Source organism: Aedes aegypti, chromosome 2 (genome assembly GCF_002204515.2).
Source record: "Aedes aegypti strain LVP_AGWG chromosome 2, AaegL5.0 Primary Assembly, whole genome shotgun sequence".
Classification (NCBI taxonomy): Eukaryota; Metazoa; Arthropoda; class Insecta; order Diptera; family Culicidae; genus Aedes; species Aedes aegypti.
This window is the reverse complement of record NC_035108.1, coordinates 31975135-31992913: the sequence shown is the minus strand read 5'-3', so window position 1 is coordinate 31992913 and position 17779 is coordinate 31975135. Positions and strand designations below refer to the sequence as shown.

The 17779-nt window shown below is 39.4% G+C and overlaps 1 protein-coding gene across 16 annotated transcripts in view; it reads left to right on the top strand.

Moving 5' to 3' along the window:
• The window catches only part of LOC5574086 (collagen alpha-1(XVIII) chain), a 980207-nt gene that overhangs the window by 573739 nt on the left and 388689 nt on the right, over window positions 1-17779 (top strand). The gene's annotated exons all lie outside the window — the stretch shown is intronic.

The window sequence follows — 17779 nt, the reverse complement described above, 5'->3', positions numbered from 1 at the left end:
GCCGTGCGGTTCTCGAATCTCGACCGCTCACTTATTTCTCACTGGGGGACTCCGCTCATAGTTTTCCTCCCCTTGGCTCACCGAATCTCAGACCACCCCGTGATTTTCGTGGTTCACTATGGTCGTATCAGACTCCTACCCACTGATCTTCTCCGACACGCGGTTATCCCGATCTTCGACGGGAAATCTTCCCTGAGACGCTTTCACCACCCGCACACGGGTTTCTTCAAAACTGTCTCGTCAGATTCTTGCACTACTGGGATTAATCCCGGTGGTCACTTGATTTTTCGGCCCTATGGCCCACAATTTGCACACTTGGCCGGACTGACGGACCGGTCTTTGCCACGCAGACTCTTCTCACTTACGGGGGTATATGTTCGCGGAGGGACTTCTCGACTACGATCCGATCACTTCGATAGCCAGAATACAAGAGAGCGACCCATTCTCGCTTCGCTAGGCAGCACCCTTCTTGAAGATCTCCGGGTTGTCGTTGGGCGGAAACCCCGACTCGAAATCTCGATTTGTACGTTTCCCCCTTATCGTTTTTGTAATAGGAGCAGCTAGCGTTTTTGAGTTATCGGAGTGAGGTATAGGCGTTTTGCGGCGCTCCGAAAAAGGGTTTTTTTGTTATAAAATTAATATATTTAACTCCTACATTCTTGCAATACAATACAATACCAATTAACTATGGGACATTTTCCAAATGTAACAATGTTGTTGAACTTAAATAGCTAGAGCTAATTTATGATAGTGTTGCCTAACACAGAACACCCAGATGTGAAAAATGTTATGTTTATAATAATACTAATAAAGCATTTTGAAACAAATGTTTTGATTTTACAAAAAAAAATCAAATATTCCCCAAACCAGGAACAAGTTAGTTATCCAGTGTTTGTAAGTCCTCCTTTTAAGTCCCAACAGGGAAACAATTTGCATGCAGACTACCTCTTCATATCATGGCAGCCACGTATGAAAATGTCAAAAAATCATGCACATCGCGTGAAGCAATAATAACCTATTTCCCTTTAGACCCGCCCCCCATACTCTCTCTCTCTCTCCCCCAAGTGCACCGATAAAATAACTTTATGACTTGCACATTACCACGTTCCGTGATCCCGGCCTCACTTCCGGAAACGCCCACGATTCCGGCCAAAGCTCACCGGGGCCCGTCCTCACTTTGAGCTCCATGTACACCTTAATCATATTCAGTCAGTTTTTACCTGGCTGGGAATGTACGAAAAAAAAACACCTAAACTTTGCGCCATTACTTATACCTTCTACCACCACCGATGGTGATGGCTTGGTTCTTTGGGAGCACGACGAACGATGATCATCAGTCTATTCAACGCCACCACCGAACCCAAGCACAACATTTCTATCCGCACTTAGCGATGATGCCGTTGTTTCAAAGCACCTTAAAAGGATAACGGGAAGCGTAGGGTGATCCAACATTTGCAAAATGATAGACATTTGTGATCGAAGGCCTTCTCCGGAAATTCCGAATGATTTGATGGAGTTTCCAAAGGTTCTCAAAGGATTCCAAATGTTGTTCCCATGAGCTTTCTGTACGGTTCCCAAACTCGTAGAAATACTCAAGCAGGTCCTGTGGATCATGTTTCCTAGGAACTTGAAAACCTTTCGATAGAAACACCCCCGAATATCCCAGAAAACTAGTTCGATACCTCTTAAGTCTCTTTAAACATTATAGAAGCATTATTATTTTCTTCTCATGAGTTCTTTGAAATGTACTCAATCTCCTTTAGATTCTGTGTAAGTTCCTTGAAAACCTGTTGCAATCCCAATGGATTTCAATGAGCATTCTTGTATAGCTCTAGAAATCCCCTGCGGACTAATATAGAATCTTTGCGTAGAAAGGGTACGTATACAATGAAGCACCACGCAAATTCATTGAAAATAAAATGTTAAAATAACTTAGGAATCCAGATTTTTACGAGCGCAAATAGCTGCCACAAGCAAGCTCGCTTTCTGGTAGGGATCAAGCGTTCTGACGTTTGGCTTGGGTCGCTTGACAGCAAATCGATAAGAAGGATCATCAAACTCTTATCGATCAGCTCTAAGTCGACCCAAGGAATCATTTGTGCCTGCCAGAAAGTGAGCATATGCGTGGCAGCCTTTACCGGTTGTTAAAAGCTACATAATGGTTCAAAGTTCACGTGAAGCAAAGCGAAAGGATCTCCAGAGGATTCCAGGACATTGCAAAAGCGTTTCAAGCTTTCTCGTGAGATTCCATAAGGTTCCATAAAGTCTCCAAAGATTCACAGAGCATTCCTTGCACAGTTGATCCCAAGGGCTCCTGAAAGTTTTGAGTTGTCCGAAGAATTTTTGAAAACCTCTCCCCTCAAAAAAGGAATGAAACTTAAACAAATATATTTTAAACCCATATCATCTGTGTCGTATACACAAATTAAACGAGGATACACCTAATATCTCCGGAGCCAATTTTCGATAACGAACAACGCGTCCAACCACACGAACGTCTGCCAACAGAATGAAGATCCCCTACCGTCACAGCAACGGCGACCTTCTGCTAAGGTCATTCCAAAGCAGCTTCGTGTCGTTCGATTCGTTGCTTCTTCTGAGATACTTGTTTTACGTACTATTCCTGCAATCCTGTGACTAGTCTTAAGTCATAATCCACAAAGTTTAGACGCCTTCTCTCTCAGAATTTCTCCTCAATCTATTTCCATTCGTCGAACCGAATTCCGAATCCGACCTCATCCATCATCAAACACTCTCCTTCACGCTACTATCTGCAGGAAGCCAAATGCCCCGAAATATCTTCTCGATCTCTTTTGCATTCAACAGATCGATCTGAAGCTTTCATCTAGCACAACGAAGTCGTCCGTTCTAGACCCGAATATTGTCCTCTCTCACTTGGCCAACCACGCTCTCTGTGAATTCGATTAGGACGCTCAATTTCCCACAACACAACCAGATTTCTCCCATTTTACATTTACCTTTCCCAGGGCCTTTCTCGTTCTTTCGGGCAAACTATAATGTTTGGTTGGATGCTAAACATGATAACAACTACCAACACAAGTATGCGTTTTATTTTATTTTATTCAATGTTTTTCCATGGACTTTTTATATACAACAATCTGCAACGTCAGGCATCCAAGACGCGTCTTGTGAAACTCTAGGTCCAAACAAACACTTTAGTACTTCAAAAGTAAGGACCTATAGATATTGTAATTCTTTTGGAACCTCCACAAATCGATTGGGAACCTCTTGAGATCCCCATCTCTTCTTCTTCTTGGCATTAACGTCCTCACAGATACAGAGCCTGCTTCTCAGCTTAGTGTTCTTATGAGCAGTTATTACACAGTTCGAACGAAACCTGTAAATTTCTGAGACATGTAATGCACATAATTGGAGCGTGGAATATCATGGATATTTACATGATATGTAATGCGAACTTCGATTATATGTCATGTAATTTAGCAGGATCCTGAGTGATTACATGATATATAACACATTTTTACATGATTGCAGACTTAATTTTACATGACGTTATGTTTACATCGCATAAATGAAGTTTACATGACGCGTAATCTTCATTATTTTTTACAGTGTAACTGAGAGCTTTCTTTGTCAAAGTTGCCATTCGTATATCGTGTAGCAGGGTACGATGATACTCTAGTCTAGGGGAGTCAAGGAAATTTCCATTACGAAAAGATCCTGGACCGACCGGGAATCGAACCCAGACACCTTCAGCATGGCTTTGCTTTGTAGCCGCGGACTCTAACCACTCGGCTAAGGAAGGCCCGGCTCTTGAGATCCCCATAGAGCTCTAAAAGCATTCCTTGTGTACTCTGCATTACTTCTTGTTAGGTTTTATTGGATTTGTCAGCCTTCAAACTACTAAAACGACTTTAACTTCAATTTTCCAACGTATCGACGTAAGTAAGAACCATAAAAAATAAGCCATCACAGTCGATAGTAACCAGAAAAACTACTTCATGAGCATGAGCATGAAGCAAAAAACCGTACAATTCGTAGTAGCTACTCCGTGATTGACCAGAACAATCGAAGTTGCACAGGGAATTAATGGGTTTACCTTACCATTCTTCACTGTGCCCAAATCGAGAGCTCAAATATTTAAAGTCAATAACGGCGCCGGCCACGTCCTTAGGGCCATCGGGGAAGGGAAGGAATATTTGTTGGACAACTATTGTTACTAGAGACAGAGTATACCTCTGCATCTCCACAGTTGTCATGGAAAGGATATTGAATTAGTGGGATAAGGTAAAGAACTGAGTGTCACACATGGTTGGTGATACGATCCATTATACAATCACGCCTAATTGGTATCGCGAAATAATTCGATTATCGCATTGTACGCCGAACATGTTCATCACTCGCCCACGCAGAAGCAAGCGACGCGGTCAATAGATCAAACACTACTAACGATCCGCGGTGCTTTATCATTTCACTACGCGAATATCCTGCCCTCATCACCCGCCTCCGCAAGAGCAAGTGTCAAGGTCGAAGAATCTAACGCAACTCAGTAAACAGAAAATCTACTTCATTACAAAAAAACGTGAAAATGTTCTTATAGTTGAAGAAGAATCGATTCTCAAGCAATGTTACTACCCACATAAAGCATGTCAAAAGCTCGTGAAAACCGAATTTTTTTGTATATTTTATATATGATTACAATAATACAAACCAAACTAACAAGAAATGATTGCTTCATGTTAATAAACTGCAGAAATATGAGAAAATGAGTTAAAGAGGTGAGCCAACTCATCCATGATTTTTTGACTGCTAAATTGCGTGATTGACAACTCACCCATGAAAATTTTCAATCATAAGTTTTAAGAATTTGAGCTTGTCACAACACTGTTTTCAAGTATTCCAAGAAGGTACATTGGATTGTCAGAGGGTTCTAAAAAGCAAAGTGCTTCTAAAGGGTCCCAAGAGAATGTTCTAGTAGTTCTAGGAGTTTCCAAAGATCTGAAGAGATTTATAGATCCCCAATTTTCTAGAATTGCCCAAAGGTTCAAGAGATATCAAAGACTTGTACGGAAATTTAAAATAATTCTAAGGAGTTCCTGAGAGATACCGTGTGGGACCAAAATCCGTACCGTTGATTGGACTTTCATTAATTTAATATTAAAATGAAAAAATACACAGGCATCTGGAACCTACTATAGAGTGGACAGAGCGTCTAATGCTTCTGAATATGCTGCTGGAAGCATCATTTTGAAGTTTGATGCTCACTTGGAATAAATAGACTTAAATAAAATTGACGCCTTTACCATTGAAGTTTTAAATTTTGGGAGACTGTACTGATCACTGGTTTACGGATTTTGATTCAACCTTATCAGAGTGTACGGATTTAGATCCAAGACAAGTGATTTCTATTCCTGTTTGTTTTTAAGATTTCTACTCAACTTCAGGCTCATTTTGGGACTGATTATGTCTTGTAAGATGTGAAAGTCTTAGAAATTAGAGTGATCAATTGCCTTTAACAAATCCAAATATTTTAAACAGAGGTTTTTGTTTGGATTAGTGCTTTGGTGTACGGATTTCGGTCCCACACGGCACTAACAGTTGTCAAAAATTGTCTAGTAGTTCTTATGAGTCTCCAAAGATTTCACAAAATTTTCAGATAAACTACAATGAAATTTGACTGTTGATGACGGTTTACCCAAACAGCCTTTACAGATATTTTGACGAATTTTTGAGATCTTTGCGAATGTTTCAGAACCATCTCTTCATATTGTGGCCAGCAACAAGCCACCGGAATGCATAATTCCGGGACGAACATGCCTCATTGAAGCCACAAACACTTAATTAATTCACTGAATTCACCTGAAACAAAACAAATCATAATAGAACTATTAACATACAATCGAAACATTTACTTACCTATCGATCTTTCCAGATCGTCAACACATTTCGATTGTTTACTCTCTGCAGTGCAGAATTGTTTGACAGTTCCAGAAGATTCAATCCATCAGTAGTATAACAGTTATCTATCAACACAATATTGTATGCAACAATACACTTCTAGAATATTCTATGCAGCTACTGTAGGGTGCAGTGCAATATAAATAGCACACCGTTAGATGTAGAAGATTTGTTAGAAATATAACGTGAAGTGAAACGTATCTCTCCTATGAATCATTTCCCTATCGGATTGTAACCGCGAGAACACTCCACCAAAAATTTTACCAGAAATTATCCAGATCGGCCAAGACCATGCCATTAATTATGAAACAAATAAGTCAAAAATTCCGTCAGGAAATATTCAAGGATTTTAGAAGGAGTGTGATACTCCCCAAAACTCTTAAAAAAATCCCAGATGGAATTTTCGACAGCTTAGTTTCAAAAATTTTCACGTATTTTTAGCAGACATTGAATTTTTTGTGTAATTAGTGGTATAATTTGCTCTGAAACATTCCGTTATAGATGGCAGATTTCTTGTGGAATGGTGAATGAAACTCATTCCTTCATCTGTGTCAAATGTTTTCTAAGGATTAATCCGTGAAAGACTAGGATCTCTTACGATATCCATGACGAATGCCTAATGAGGTTCTTGACAAATCTTAGTGATAACTGATCAAGTCAAATGCGAATTCCATGCAAGATGTAAAGCTATAGGGGCCCAGATAGCCATTGCGGTAAACGCGCAGCTATTCAACAAGACCAAGCTGAGGGTCGTGGGTTCGAATACCACCGGTCGAGGATCTTTTAGAGTTGGAAATTATCTCTACTTCCCAGGGCATAGAGTATCTTTATACCTGGCACACGATATACGCATGCAAAAATGGTCATTGTCACAGTAAGCTCTCAGTTAATAACTGTGGAAGTGCTTATAAGAACACTTAGCTGAGAAGCAGACTCTGTCCTAGTGGGGACGTAATGCCAGAAAGAAGAAGATGTAAAGCTATACACTTTCATTATTTTTGACGAAACATTTCTGATTAAATCTTTAATGCATTTCTTACAAGATCCTTTATAAAAATCTAGGTTTTGTCCCAGTGGGGACGTAATGCCAAAAAGAAGAAGAAGAAGAAGAAGAAGAGTAGATAAAGAATTGATATAAAGAAAAGTCATGCGATTAGATGCGTTGAGAGTAGAAAGATGATTGATAGAAAGTGGTGCACCCTAATCCAAAAAACTTACACCAATCCAGGTTTTCGTTGCTTCTCTGCAGCTCAGAAGCTTTCCACGCCGGCATAACTTGGAAGCGCTCCGTATGATATGGCCAAAATTGAAAACGTGCGATATGGCACCTTTTTTCACGAAGCGTGCCATAAAATATTAAAATATAGGTTACCAACCGACTGTACCAAATGTAGTTAGATATTCAGGTGCTGGAAAGCACCCGAAGAGAAACATGTGTCGAGTAGCAGAGGATGGCGTGACTTTCGATCGAACTAGCCAGGAAATTGCAAAATCGTGAAGATGTGCCATAAGGTGGGGCCAAATTAAGAGTTTATTTGGGTATTTGTTGGAGATCCTTCTCAGGGAGGTTTGATTGGAAATTTTGTGCGGATAATGGTGTAATATTTTCCAAATGATTAAGTATTGGTATGCGAATGAGTTTAATTGAAAATGGAAGGCATGTAGAAGAAGTTGCATAACCCGATTGAATTATGGAATTACTTCACCCAGTATTGCAATAGTATTATATTTGGGCAACAGCAACTTATCATCTCTGGTGGTTTCTAACTTTTTGGGGTGTTGCAATATTCTGTGATGTAACTCTATACTTTAGGCGGTTAGTCTACATCTGAGTTCATGCACTGCCATACGATTGAATTCAACTAGACATTTAGCGGCAACAGGAAAGTCAACTTGGCTTCCGCTAAATTTATCCTGAAGACGCTCCCATCAGATTGTGACCGTGACTGCAAAACCTCACCAACTCTTACCCAATTGCCCGTTGCGGTGTCTCGACCAATCAGGCAAACTCCGACCCCAAGAAAGTCAACCAACTTTTCACTTTGGCATAGTTTAATCCACCGCATCTCAGTTGCAGGCATCGTTTTCCTCTCCGCTGTTGGCCACCAGGCCACGCCAACCACTATCCTGCAGTAGAGTACGGTGGGGTAAAAATTCGTTCTCATTTAATTTAGAAGCACGATCAAAGCAAGCAAAGAAAAACTTCCCATCTGTAGCGGTGATTGGCAATGTCACCGAATCAGAGCCCCAAAGAGAGAGCGATGATAAAATCCATTTTTCTCGCTCGTTTACCATCAATGTGGATATTTTATTCTACTAGCACGACGAACAATTCCCGACCATCCGGAAGCAATAGTATCCCCAGGTTTGGAGCTGGTTTAGAGGGGTTTTATTATGCAATGATCCCCCGATTTAATCAGAGCTGTAGCAGTTTACGACATACAAGAACTCATGATGTGTTGCTAATTATGATTGTTACAAAGAGCGATAAGTGAGAGATGCTCTCACGTTTAACTCCTGAACTTGTGTTTTACTTAAAAAAAAAATGTGTTCTTACGGTTTGTTCACAAACAAATGTAATAACTAGTTCTTCGCTGATCAGCCCAATGTTTTGAATTGAGCTTGAAACCTCAAAAAGAAACATTCACCCCATTTTGCCCTAACCGCTCGTCAAACAAAAGTTCGCTCCAAAGTGAAACTTTATCCTTCGACAGCGTTGGTAATCGTGACGCCGCTGTTGTCGATGGCACCAGAATCAACTCAAGAGGACTAGCCGCCAGGACTGCAATGCACTGCACTGAACCGATGTCACCACTGATAGAGCACTGAAGCGCAAGATGATGATGGCGTGTCAATGGGAAAAGAGTGAGAAAACGTCGCCATCTAGAGGGGGCCAGATGGTGAACACGTAGAGGCGAGATTGCACAACCGCTCAAAATGGGGCAATGCAACAGCACTGAGCACTGAATTTGTGTTGAATGTGTGTAGTGTATGGTTGTCACAGCAGGTAGCGATAAACGATTTGAATGGCGTTTTAGAGTGGTGGTGTTTGAAAAGGTTCATCGCCGCTTGGTGCCAATCTGTGTCAAGGATTTTTTGTGACCATTATGTTGTTGATGTTTGGTTTGATTTCCCCTTTTTGTCTTTTCATATTTGTAGAGTAAATAAGCACTTCCGAACAACTTGAGTTCCAATCGCCAGCTAGCATATACCTTGTCTTGGCCGCATTCAACACCAGTCCAGCCATTGTTGCCTCGCGGTTCAGGCGAGTTTACAGGTCTGCCACCTTTTCAAATATTCGGCTGACAATGTCCATATCATCCTCGAAGCAAACAAATTGACTGGATCTCGTAAAAATCGTACCCCGGCTATTAAGCCAAGCTAAAACCCCACATAATACCTTCTAGCACAATATTGAACATCATGCACGAAAGTCCATCATCTTGTCGTAGTTGCGTTGAGCTTCTGATAGAATTAACGTGTTTCTTGAGACCGGAACAGCTGTTCCCTCTCCTCGCACTCCGTCTCCTCCAGGCGGAGTTTTTTCTCCCGATAGAGGCGGGACTGCTGTTGCCGTTTCCGTCTTGAACGTTCCACGTTCTGCCGGATCCCTTGCTGCTGCATGACCACCCGCGCTGCATTCTTCTCCAACAGAATTTGCCTAAATTCCTCGTTGAATCAACCGGTTCGTCGACTCCGTCCCACGTTGCTCTCAGCTGCATTATTGATGGCTGCTTTTACTGTTCTTCAGCAGTCCTCAAGAAAGGCTTCATCCAGCTCACCCTCTTCCGGTAATGCAGCTTCTAGGTGCTGCGCGTACGCAGTTGCGACATCCGCTTGCTTAAGCCGCTCTAGGGGCGGCCGTCGGTACCGTACGTTGTTCACGACGAAGGGTTTTGGGCGCAGTTCAACCATCACCATCAGATAGTGATCAGAGTCGATGTTAGCGCCACGATTGGTCCTAACGTCGATAACGTAGGAGAATTGCAGTCCATCAATCAGAACGTGGTCGATTTGTCATTCTGTCTGCTGAGGTGATCTCCAGGTGCTGTGCTGGAACTAGATGCTACGAATAGTCATATTCTTGGAGGCGGCGGAATCAATTAGTCGTAGGCCGTTTTCGTTCTTCAGCCGGTGGGCGCTGTACTTTCCAATAGTCGGTCTGATTTCCTCCTCCTGGCCAACCTGAGCGTTTAGATCACCTATGATGATTTTGAAGTCGTGGCGTGGGCAGCTGTCGTACTCGCGGTCGAGCTGCGCGTTAAAAGCGTCTTTATCATCATCAGTGCTTCCAGAGTGAGGGCTGCGCACGTTTATTATGCTGAAGTTGAAGAACTGGCCTTTGAGCCTCAACTTGCACATTCTCTCATTGATGGGCCACACCCCCGTTCACGCGCCTCTGCATATCACCCATTACTACACTGAGCCAGAAATTGCGTACAAATTTCATAAGAGAACGCTTGTGAATTGATTTCTTGACTGGTTTTCTCTCTTTCATAAAACTCTTATGAAACACAAAACGTCCGATATTCACAAGAAATTCTTGTCGTTATCATTAGAGATCTTATGAATATCTTTATTTTCCTAAATTCAAAGAGCGGTTCTCTAAATACATAATGGTCCTAAAGAATTCCATAATTGATATCTATGATCCTTCATAAGAGTATCTTATGTTATTATACCTATTTGTATTATGAACGCAATGATCGATGGAAGTTCACAAGTTTTTGTTATGAGTCTCATTAGATGCTTCTTATGTCTTTATTCCAAAAGAATTTCGTATGAAATTCTTACGTGGTTTTTGATAGGAAGTCGACTGTTTTTTTTCTTATGAGTCTCATTAGATGCTTCTTATGTCTTTATTCCAAAAGAATTTCGTATGAAATTCTTACGTGGTTTTTGATAGGAAGTCGACTGTTTTTCACAAGTGTTACTAATCATTGTCATACGCGCGCTTATGAATCTCAATCGTAAATATTTTGTTATTAGCATCTCTCCACGTAATTCATAAGATTTTCGTATGAAATTGTTAAGAAAATCGTACTCCAAGAGATTATCTTATGAATGTCAATGATCAATGCGTTTGATATCCAAAAAGAGTTTCTTATGGAATTCTATCTTTCCATGTAATGAGTGTTATTTCATAAGTCTGTTGTGGAATGTTATAAGATTCTCGAATGAAGAACAAAATCCTTCTTATGTCGTTATTCGATTTACAGTTCCACGTACCGAGTTTCCAATCGCTAGTCCCATTACGTCGCTGTGGTATTCGCCGAATGTTCCGATTCGTATTCTCTCAACGCGGATCACGTTTTTGTCTCACCACATTTTCAATACCTATTTCTCAGTATTCAAATCAATAAATAGGATTTCTTGCTCGTTAAGTGACGATTTACTGTTACTACACGGTAATAACCGATTTTATTCTGAAAACTGACAAAAATGCGGAAAAAATGTTCAAATGCTTGGCCCATTTTTTTTTATTTTGAACCAGGTGTGGACCTTTTCTATTGACCAAATTGAATTTTATTAGCGTGCTTGGCCCAAGGCTAGGCCTTTTCGGTTTTCAATGAAAAAGGAAGAGAGAGTCATTGGCCTCTCACCACAACCAGGCCAATGACAGTTTGTGAAAATTTGCCGATTGTAGGCCCTCTTGATGGAGTGAGAACCGATCATTGCCCGTTTCGAGCAGGGGGCCAATGAATGATTAGGAAAAAAGCGGTTAATGGCCGTTTTGAAAATCGAAATTATAACGGTGAGTTTTATGATTATGTTGACAATGTTTGCATAGTATATGGGTGTTGGGAGATGCCAACCATTCCTTAAATTTCATGTAAACATCAAAGAAACCACTGTTTTATTCAACTTTGTCGACATTTAGCTAAAACTTGCTACAACATTGTGCTGGAACATTTATGAGAACGGCATCCGATTCAGCGACCTCAAATCTACTGGAGATACATTATTTGATTTTTGAGACAAGCTAATATGTCATTTTTGGTACGCTGTGTTATCCGTTGCTCGATATTTTACGTCTGGCTTACAGGGTCTGACATCAACCCCTTATATATTTCCCTTTGCCCCTAAATGTTCGGCGGGCCATAGTGCACAGTTTAGCTTAGAGTCCTTCTTTGGCACTCGGACGATGATCAGCCGCCCATGACAAGTGGGAACAGACGCTGTTGTGAACCGCTCCTAACATGGAGTACAAACTCTCCAGCTTTGGAGAAGCAAGCTCTTCCTTTCCTGTCAGCATACGATCAAAGTTCCCATCGGGGTTGGTTACCCGATCATCCCTAAGGTTACTCATACCCCGTCCAGTGCCGCGTGGAGGTAAACACCAAAAAATTTTAGACTTACACGTAACGTAATTTTAGCTTTAATCATGCAAAACCATTATTCAATGATAAAACCTACTAACACCTCTGTTATAACCAACATTGCTAGCAAAATCTTTAATATTGAAGATGAAACGCCTTCTCTTAACGAATATTGCATGCAAAACGGCTCGATTTACATGATTTTATATTATATATATTATATATGACAGAATATTCAGCGTAGAATCATGTAAACCGAGCATTTTGGTTTGCAATTTTACTTTCTAGTTGCAAGAAAGCATGCAATATTGGCGAATGTTGGATAGAAGATTATGAAATGTTTCAGTTTCACTCGAGCTTGCAAGCGATTTCGAATGCAATGAGACAGTTTACATTATTTATCGTTGAATATTCAGTTATAACTCGTTTGACATGATTACCATGAAAGCTTACGTGTCACGTAAATTAAAGGTTATTTTGCTGGGTAGGGATAGGAGTTGAGTTTCTGGGCAGGAGGCTAAGGACCGCATAGAGGGTTCTGTTTTATTCTTTCAGGTACGCGAGGTACCAATGGTACGCCATGCCCAGCATTTACCAACCTGCATCGGGAGATATGAGTTAGAAATATTTGGTGTACTCTTGCGCCTTCTACACAGCAAAAAATTCTCAAATTTACATGGCACGTAATTTTGTATGTTATTCATGAAAAACGAATTATAACTGAATATTCAACGAAAAATTATGTAAACGGTCTCATTATATTCAAAAATGCTTGTGTTGGATTTTTTTTTTGTTTTCCCCTGACACTACTTACTATGAAAAATCATAACTCAAGAACGAAGCATCGTAGAAACAAAGTTTTTTTATGAAAGTGAAAGCAAATTCAGGAATAAAAAAAAATATTAACTGGAAAAAGTTTTCCACAAAATTTTTCACCGTTGAGAAAATTCGTAAAGAAAAGCCGGAAAAACTATGCCATCTCGTGGAAAATTTTCAAAAAAATATTTTTGAGAAGATAATTTCAAAAGCTTTAGTCGCTTAAATTTTTGAAATGTACTTTTTTTTCGTTTATGAGTTATGGCCAATTTTGCAAAAAATGTGCAAATGTGCCATTTTGAGCCTTTTCTTTGAAAAATCATAACTCAAGAAAGAAGCATCGTAGAAACAAAGTTTTTTTTATGAAAATAAAAGCAAATTTTCTCAGGAATAAAAAAAAAATATTAATTATAAACAGTTTTCCACAAAAACTATTTCCAATTAGTGGAAAACTTTCAAAAATATATTTTCGAGAAGGTATTTTCATAAGCATTAATCGCTGAAATTTTTGAAATGTACTTTTCTTTCGTTTTTGAGTTATGGCCAATTTTGTGGAAAATGACCATATAAGCCTTTTCTTTGAAAACCCACATTTCAATCGAAGCATCGGAAAAACAAAGATTGTTTATCAAAGCAATTGTTAATTTCCTAAAACATCTGAAAAGAAGATATGGGATTGGTTTCAATGAAGTATAAGTCAGAATGGATGATATTTTTTATGAAAAATTCACCGCTAAGAAAAACTAAAAAAAACTGTTTCTGCCTCAATTTTTTATTACACTGAAAAGGGATTCTTTCTTTTCTATGGAACAAATAAGATTATTATTATTTTTTTTTATTCAATTATTCAGTATATAACTTACATTTTCAACTTAATACTATCTATTGTTTCAACCGGGAAGGTTGTCTTTGGTTGGTAACACCATAAGATTTTCGTTTCTTTGTATTATTAAGAACAAAGCATGCTGTATTTCCTTGGTTTTCATGTGCATCTGAGAATTCACTAGCAAAAATGCTTCGTTCGTCTTTTGGTATAAATGAATGATATTTTTTGTTTCAGGAATTGGAACAAGGTTAGAAAATCTTTCCTGAAGAATTTTTTCAGCCTCTGAATAGTCATTTTCAGTTGCATAGATAAATTCCCAATCTTTTATAAATTGGTCTTTTACCTTTTGCGACACAGCCCAGTCAAAAAATTGTTTGGCGTTATTAATTTCTGCTGACTTTCTAATACTAGAATCTCTAGCCATTCGCTTAATGTCAAGTTTCAAAAATGTATGCAACCATGAAAATAATTTTAAATTTAGAGCAGAATGGCACTTTTTCCCAACCTCACATGGAAAAGGTCTTTGTGATGGTATCGGTGGCAACATTAAGCGAATGGCTAGAGATGCTAGTTTAAGTTATTAGGCTCAAAATGGCACATTTGCACATTTTTTACAAAATTGGCCATAACTCAAAAACGAAAAAAAGTACATTTCAAAATTTCAGCGATTAAAGCTTATGAAATTATCTTCTCAAAAATATTTTTTTGAAAATTTTCCACGAGATGGAGCATAGTTTTTCCGGCTTTTCTTTACAAATTTTCTCAACGGTGAAAAATTTTGTGGAAAACTTTTTCCAGTTAATATTTTTTTTATTCCTGAGAAAATTTGCTTTCATTTTCATATAAAAACTTTGTTTCTATGATGCTTCGTTCTTGAGTTATGATTTTTCATAGTAAGTAGTGTCAGAGGAAAACAAAAAAAAAATCCAACTATGTTTTCCGGGAAAATAAGCGACCCTGAATTTTTCTCATTTTTTTTTATTCATATATTGATAAGCCCTGCCTGAGGAAAAAGTTCCATGAAAATCTGAGACCCTTCGGCCCACTTTGTACGGAAATAAAAGAAATCCCCAAATCTTAACCTAAAAAAGTATAATTTAGATAAACAGCCCAAAATTTTATATTCTTGTTTTTCTTTTTTAACATTCTTGACACTAACTCCTCCCGCGATGAACCACCCCCTTAATAGTTTTTTTCGCATGTTTAAATTAAACTGTATTAAAATTTCTACCAAAAAACAGCAGAAAAATAGAAAATCCGTTCTAATTTCGTAATGATTGTAATTTGGAGTCAAAATGACCCCAAGGTACAAACAACTTTTTTTTTTGGCACTGACAGAAGGCTCAACTTTGTCTTCAAACTAATGTAGATGCCGGAGTGTCAAAAATAATAAAGAAAAGTTCTTAGTATTTACATAATTTTCGTTATATTTCAAATTACACATAACCGTGCAAGCATTTTCATTTCATATTCCTCAATTTGTTTCAGAGAAGGCTTCAGAAACATGTTTTTGTAGTGTAATTGTACGGAACATACTTTTCGTTTTATGTGTGTTCATGTTCATGTTTTCGCATGAACTACAAAATTATTCGTTGTTTTTTGCACCGAATCAATTTTATTGAAATTGTGTAAGCCTCTTAATACAATTCCATCTCCAGGTTAAAACAATCAATTATTATATTGTACCAAGCATGTGGCTATTTTAATTCGTATGTTTCGTATTGAGGACGAACTTTGGAACACAGTTTACGAATTCTTCATAAAACATTTCGAATTTTTAGTGCTCTAGCGCAGAAAAAAAAAATCGATGCACTTAACACCAGGATACGGGAATTGTGATGTGCATTTGAACCTGACTTTCAACTATGTTCTTAAAAGAGTCAGTCCATGAGTTTCCTATAGTATTTCTCCTGATAGTCCTCCAGGGAATAATCAAACTAATCTTCAATTCGCTCTTCCAAGGATATTGGTAGTCATTCCTACAGAAATCTAAAACGGGATTTGTTAAGAGATCCTTCTCAACTTAGTTTTATCATTAGCATTTCCAAAGTTTTTAACTGAGAGCTTTCTTTGCCATCATGACCATTTTTGCATGTGCATATCGTGGAGCAAGCATTAAGATACTTTATGCACTGGTAAAGTTTGAAAATTCCCATCCCGTAAAGATCTTCGACCACTGCACCGGCATTCGAATCCAAGATCTTCAGCATGGTCTTGCTGAATAGCTATGCTTTAATTGTAACAATTTTTTTGGCCCATCAATATCTTATTCTACATCAGCTTCAAAAATAATGAATCCTCTGTCAGTTGGCTCTTTGTTCGAATGCCACAAATCTCGCAGACATTTAAATAGATGAGTCGTCTTAACTACCCATCTGCTACACATTTCCAACAGATATTTCAAATCATATTTCTCCAAATCCTTATCCAATTAACTAGGTATTACGCTTTCGCCCGCACATCACACTCAAAAAAAAAACCTTCCTTATGATGGCAGAAACGTGTCATCCATTCCCGGCCATTTCTCCCATTGGAATACATCTCAGCCGGGTTTGGCACATAGAGAGAAAAAAAATGTAACCGTCTGTCGCCCGTTCGACGCGATCAGCCCCCATCATTCCCCGAAAAATACCGCAATCTACATAAATAAAGCCAACAGCTAGCAACCGAACTTGTGGCGGCCCGACTGTCTCGACTGCCTTCCTGAGGCGCCGCGGTGGGTGCGGCCAGATCTTCTCTCCACCCAAATGGATTCCATCAATCAATCCAACGAGCGCACAGTGGTCCAGCTAGATAAAAATCAAAAACGTGAAATTTTTAAATTTAAAATTGCGAAGTAGGTAAGGAACGCAAAGGATAAAATGCATGCTTTGGAAATAAATACGGATTTTTCAATGGTTTGAGTGAAATTTGGCCACCGTGGAACGCCACGAGCGCCGGCGGCTCGCTCGCTCTGTCCCTCAGTCTCGAAGTGGACTCCGAGGCGTCTGGAAGGGGGCAAATTTTATCCTCGTCAAGCCAAGTCAAGCTGTCTGTTGGGCAAATTATTGTGTCATGTCGGTTGGTATAACCCTCCGTCCCTTCACCCGCCATCTCCCTTGCTCTTCATCTACGGAGATAAAAAAAATGTTTCCTGACTGATGGACTAAATCGACAAACGATTCCCGGCGGAATTGGTCTGGGACGGAGGTTTGGGGTGGTCGAATCTCCGGGCAAAAAAATCTTACACACCATAAGCATAATGTCCTCGTTTCCTTCGTCGTCCTCCAGATTGCGCGTGAAAAAAGCTCTAACCAAATGATTTTCCTCCAATCCAATCTGATGATGGCTGACGAATGGCGGCGGCGTCGCGTTTATTGCTCCTGGGAATGCTATTGCGGCGCTTATATTAAATCCACATCCAGCGGCGGCGATAACGCGCAGAAGATGTGCGCGCAATTCAAACGCAACGTCAAAATTCAAGTAGGCTTGGATTTTTTCGTCCTTCAAGGACACAAATGTTTCAAATTTGCTAAATCTGAAACATTTGGTGATTTTCATTATTACTACGACAGTATATCGACATTTCCAGATAATCGCATTACGTGGATTTATCTTGCAGAGCACAATAACGGTGTGGGAGATTGAATGAATACAGTCTGAGTTATGAGCGTAGCCGAGGCAAAGGGAGAGGGCTTATCCCCATCTTGCCAGGTGGGTGGAATCTGTAATTGGTTTTGCTGAAAGAATCCATAACGTGTCAGTCGAAAGTTTTTAGTACAAATCAATTAGTTTTTCGCTTTTCCAAAACTAAACTGTTCCGAAAGGATGGACGAAAGATTCTTCAAAATATTTTTCCAAAGTGTTCCTTGAATATATTGCATACAATATTTTTATTGGA